Below are 6,719 nucleotides of genomic sequence, written 5' to 3'. Positions count from 1 at the left end.
TTAAAATATCTTGAACCAATATTGTATATTTAAATCAATGAGTTTGACATAAAGACTTTTAGTCTAATGATATTATACTTATCAAGTTTAAGGCTTTCAAGGTGTATTCAAGTTTGGATAAATACCATCATTCTTCTTAAGCTCTTCTAAGATCATCTTTCTCTTTATCTTTATGTTCTTCAATCATGAGTGTAGCATGCAAATGATGACTTTAACTTTCTTCCTCTTCGTGCTTACTTTCATCTTCACTTTAGACGACATTAAATAATATATTATGAATAAAATAGTTAGTCCAAGTATCAACATGCATATATCCAAATTATAAAAGATAATACTATGAATACTCTTGGATATAAAATGAAGTTAAGATAAGAAAAAATATGATAGTATAACCTAACTTTGATGTACACAAATGATTTTTTCAAATCTCATGTAATATAAAACAATATAAGTAAAAATGCTTTAAAGCACTTATTTCATAATCATAGTTAATTACTATATATATGAAAACAATTAGGTATAAGTATAGTTAACTCATCTATATTTGTCATCATCAAAATTTAAGCTAAACATAATATCAAAAGTCTTAAATTATTAAATAGATGATGCCTTAAATTAAAAAAAAAAACTAACTAGTAGGTTGACTAGATTCTATGTTTTCATTGTGGAAGTCATTAATTTTAAAAGGATTAAAGGGTAAAAATATCAATGATTTTTTTTCGCTAGGGTACCCAATAACCTTAAATGAAGGGCAGTACAAGAGTGTCCATAACATTGATAAAGTAGGTACAAAAATGTCTAAACTATTAAATTTGACTAACCTCCCTTAACGTTGATCAAAGAAGTAAATATAAGGTGTAAAAATACCCAAAAATTTTGTATATAAGCTTTTGATATCATTAAGTCAATAATGATATATGGGTATACATTGGTTTTATAAAAAATGTCATATGGCCAAGCTTGACCCTAACAACTTGAGCTTTGAAACTTATTCAAGATGGCCTAAATACCTAGATTCTAAATTATTATTTTATTTCTTTTTTAGTCAATTTTAATTTTGGAAAAATGACAATAATATCCCTTCGGATTATATAAATAACAATTTAATCCCTCAAAATGCCATAATATCAATGAAATTCTTAAAAAAAATTTTGTCATTTAGGAATTAATATAAATGATTAAATTACCCTTAGTTCAAATATCAATTACCATTCACAAGTTTTGTTCTAATATTCACAATTTTTTTTCTTAAAATTACAAGAATTCAATATTAATTCACAAGTTTGCATTTGAAATTCTAATATTCCTCAAATGTTGCAAATATCAATTACCATTCATAAGTTTTGTTTTAAGATTCACAACTTTTCTTCTTAAAATTGCAAAAATGTAACAGCAATTCACAAGTTCGTATTTGAAATCATGGACTAAGGGCAATTTGGTCATTTATATTAATTCCTTAATGATGAAAAAGTCCCTAGAGACTTCATTGGTATTATGGCATTTTGAGAGACTAAATTATCATTTACATAATTTGAAGGGATTTTATTGTCATTTTTCCTTTAATTTTTATCTTCAAAATGAAGTTTTTCAATTTTTATCTAATTTAAATTTTATTTTCTTAACAATAAAAGAGAATCTGGATATTCAAATTAAGCTCATTGGGGTTTAGATTTGGCTCAAATTTTTTTTGACTTATTTAAGCGGCTTGAATAAGCTTAAAGTAAAGAAAAATTTCTAAATTCCTAAGTTCGATACTAAGATTTTTTAGACTTATTCAAACTGGTACGTCAAGTTTGACCCAAATTACCTATTCTATCCTTTCCTAATTCATTAAAATAACTTGATCTTGATCATGAAGTTTTTAAAATAAAACTTAACGGATTGAGGAAGGTTAGCCTATTTTATAAAATGGGTTGAAAGTCATTTTTACTCCTTAACTATATGTGTAACACACCAAAAATTTTTTTTTTAAATAATTTAACTCAACCATAGTTGGGTTACAGCCACCCAACACATTTTTATATCAATAATTTCGATATAAAATATTTTATAATTGGCTTCAACTTACACACTATAACATTTCAGATAAATTTTTACCTCCCACATGCCATTAGGCTAAATCACATTTGTCCATCCTTATACTCCCAACAAGTAAACTAAATCACATTTGTCCATCCTTATACTCCCAACAAGTAAAATAAGCAATTTAGTCAATTTTCAACACAAGCCAGTTATTTGGCCTTATAATCATGCCATTTTAACCAATCCAAAGTAAACCAAATATTAAAATTACAGTCATCCAAATTGTACCAAAAATAGAAATAGTTTGAAAGGCATGATTACATTTATATATTCATATAATTGACAATAAACATAAAAAAGTCCTAATATTGGCAATATAACACATTATAAATCATAAATTAAATACCTAAAAGAGACAGTGGATCTATACCACTAAGCCTCTGGGACTCCTCCACGTGTCACTCTTGGCTCTTCTCCTGAAAATTGTTAACCACATAATGAGACTCAAAAGTCCCAGTAACCAAAGCCAATTTATGATAGTGTATACAAACAGTTAAGTGTGTGCTTACTAAGTGAGAATTAAAAATAATATAATTCCAACAAATATAAGAAATATTATAATAAACACAAACAACCATCCTTATATCCCTCCATTAATCTCGAGCCGTAGCCCTCACTCGGTACTAAATTACCCGGCCAAAGGTAGATTAGCCCGAGCCCTTACAAACCACCTATTGAGCTCCAATAGGGGCGTACCACGTGGCACATAAATACAACAACAATAGCAAGTCTCCCAACACCTCCCACAATAATTAAACAAATTCATAATAATATTGCACAATTATACAATATTACAAAATTCATAATTTTCTCAATAATCACCCAATTAACAAGAAGTAACACTAATCACAAATTAAAAGCATGGTTACCTTGTGGCTTTTTCAATAAATTATTTCTTAAAATTTCTCTCTCACCACAATCTTCACCAGTAATACAATCTACAAATAACATATTATTTATAAATATTAGTTTCAATTTTTGAAACTAATAAAATAATTCTAATAATAGAATTAAAAATATAACATAATTCTTAATCTCAATCTTAATACAAATCTATAGTTAATACTATTAAGTATAATTTTTAACTCCTCTTTTAATTATCAATAAACATTGATAATCTAAAAATCAAATTTTAAACTAATTTCTATTATCAAAATTTTCTTTTTATTTTATAAATTCGTACCTAAAATACCCAAAAATTAAAAATTAAGTCTCTAACTTAGAATCATAATCCTATAACCATAATAATTCATTTCTCATCCCAAATAATCATCTAAACCTCAATAAATCAACATATATTTTCAGATCTAGTTTAGAATTTGATCCATAAGCCATAAATTCAAAGATCATTAACAAATTTATACTCTATAACATTTATTATACTACTGACAACATCAAAAACCATATTTATTCAACATAAATTCATCCCTCTTTCAGATCTTAAATTTTCTACCACTACAAACTCAGAAACTAAAGAAGAAGGATGACTAAGAAAAATTTTTAGAACACTTACTTAGTCTTGAAAAGCTTAAAATCACACCCTAAATATCCTATTAAAAACTCTTACCTTAAAACCCAGCACCGGTGAATTTGGCTCACAGATGCTCTCTCTGCCGAAGCTCACGCACGAAAGAAGGAATGAAGAAATGAAGGAACAGGTGAGTTTTTATAAAAATTCAGTGGGTCCCACATTTTTTTTTAATTATTTTCTCTCTTCTTCTTCTTTTCTTTTTATTATTATTTTATTATTGTTACTGTTGAGGCGGCGGACGAAGCAAATTCGTTTTCTTCTTCTTCTTCCTTTCTTTTCCTTTCTTTCTTTTTATTATTATAATAATAATAATTTAATAATATTTTATTTTTTTATTTATTATTATTATTATTATTATTTTATTTATTTTTTTATTATTTTTTTTATTTTTTTTTTGCATACCTTTTTTTTATAATAATAATTTAATAATACTTTTCAAAATTTTTATTAACCCAAATTAACTATTAAAATTTAAATTGGGATGTTACAATATGCAAAAAATCGATGAAAACCCTAAACTTGACATAAGGTCATTTCTGCCCTTAACTTAAAAGGTTTCCTCTTTGAGCACCCTAGTACTAATGCGCCTAATGGCTTTGTTATGTGAATGCCACATATGAATTTTTTAATATTTTTAATTATAAAATATTCCTTATGGACCCCATATTACTTTTTTTATATTTGTTATCCTCTCTGTCCTCTCCCTCTCTCTATAACTTGATCGCCATTTCTTCTTCTTCTTCTTCTTCTTCTTCTTTTCTCTCTCCCCCTCTCTGAAATAAGAGAGAAAGTGATGGTGTCCTATAGTAGGACATTGACAAGGATGTTGTCTTGATTGATGAACTTGATAAAGAGAGTAGTAGAAGAAAGAGAATATGAAGAAGGTGAGAAAGGTATGTATTTGAGAAACACTATGAACTCACCGTGAGCTCCATACACAACATCATTAAGTAGTTTCTTCATACTATATGTAACATGCTAAGTCTTCAATCTAGGGATTTTAAGTGATTATAAAGGCAGAATGGTAATTTTCAAGTAAATTTTTTTATTAATGATGTTTTGGGGTGTAAGATCCTCGATTTTCAAATTAGATTAATTAAGCCTAATTAAATCAATTAAGTGTATTAATAAGGTGTGTGGCCAGAGAGACCTAACGGGAGTGTTTAGTTTCATATTTAGCCCTAAATGCAGGTCTAAAGGAGAATCAGGTCACCCGAGAATGAAAGAGGAAGAAATTCTGAAAGGAGAGCTTTTGTGCCACGCGCCGTGACTTGTAGATAAGCCACCGCAGCGTTTAGTCACATTTCTACTGTCATAAGTTTGCAAAATGAAGTAGAAATCAGAGAAAGAACAAAGAAATACGAGGGAGCAATAGGAGAGCAGTGCTAAGGCTTGAAAAATCTAAGTAATGGGAGTATTTTGGAGCTCAAAAATATTAAGGGTAAGCTTCCTACACCTAAATCCTTCTCTTTTCTTCCATTTTCTTAATGGTAGAAGTTAGGATTTGATTGATAATGGTGATTTTCGGTCTATATGAGCTATGGGTCCAAACCCATTGACTTAAATAGAGTTAATGGGACTAGATTGAGCTAATGATTTTGAAATTTATGGAGATATGATGATTGATAGTTGAAGGGCATTAAATGTTCAAAAATTCTCATTAATGTATTAGTTGGGACAATGTGGTCCTATTAATAACCATTAAAGAGCTCAATGATGTTATGAGGATTAAAGGAAGTTAAGAAATCCTATTGGTACTTTTATATGAGTGAAGAATGAATTTTAAGCATTAAGAAGTGTTGAACTATAAGTGAAAATTAGCCCAAATGTGAATATTGATGAGTTGCATTGTAAGTGCTTGTAGAGTGAATATCCTTGGCATCATTCAAGCTTCTTGGAAGTTTTGGGAGTGAGTATTTAAGGGGTGAAACTTTTGACCTCTCAAAGGTTTGAAATAACTGGAGGAATTTTATTTTGTACTTTTGTGTGTTGATTAGTTTGTTGAATGATATTTGATAATTAAATTGTGTGAAATTGATTAAAATGCAAATGTGGTTTGCTTTGTTTGAAAAGTCCACCATAAAGTGGTGATGTAATGTAGTTCAATAATTTTGAAATTGTGAAGTTTAATGATTATCAAAGTGTGAGATGCCATGATTATGAAAATATTAATTTAATGATCAAGTTGATAGGAGTTCAATAGTTTGAATTGATAGGAGTTCAATAATTTTGAAATTTATAGAGTTCAATAAAAATGGTTATGTGAAGTTCTATGAAATATGTTAATTATGAGTTATTGCATGTATATTGTCAAATCTCCAATTCTTAAACACACGACTAGCACATACTTAACTTCAAGGTTGAGCTACCATGATATTTATAACTAATTTAATAATAAAAGATGTTATGAAAAGAAAAAAATTAACTTTGGCTATATAAAAACTCAACAAGACTAAGTAAGAAAACCCTATAGAGATAGGATCCTATAAATTATTAAATATTAAAATTGAGTTTAAAATGTCATTTAGCCATTATAATTTAGAGTAAAAAGTGTTTATGAAGCATGAAAAATAATTAGAGTTGAAAACAAGTTAAAATGAGATAAAAATGATCATTTTTTCTTAACAGAGGTACTTGGCTATGACCAAAGATCATTAAGCCACGGCCAATACTTCCAATGAAAATAATTGGCTACGGCCAAATGACCTCAGGAAGCCCTTTAGTTGCAGCCAATCATCTATTGGTTGCAGCTAAAGATCTAACAGCAACTGTCATGATAGCTCCCCAATCATGAATTTTTGATGCACATAACTTTTGACTCGGACCTTCGATTATGGTAATTCAAGCATCCACACGTCAACAATTTTATAATCTAGCTAATGGTTTTGGTTTCATGTCAATCTGATATCAGATGAAAAATTTGAACACCCAGAACTACAATTTTACATTTTTACCTCTAAACTATCAACCAAATATTCAAATCTCAAACCATAAGTCGTTAGTCCACACAAAGGCTTGAACCATACTCAATAAGTCCTAATACACTTGTTCGAATGGTTATACTCATCAAACAACTTTTAATACAAGAGTGGATCACCCAACCACT

Source organism: Prosopis cineraria, unplaced genomic scaffold (genome assembly GCF_029017545.1).
Source record: "Prosopis cineraria cultivar Desert tree isolate PC_DT_omini unplaced genomic scaffold, ASM2901754v1 PC4, whole genome shotgun sequence".
NCBI lineage: Eukaryota > Viridiplantae > Streptophyta > Magnoliopsida > Fabales > Fabaceae > Prosopis > Prosopis cineraria.
Note: the sequence above shows the minus strand (reverse complement) of the source record.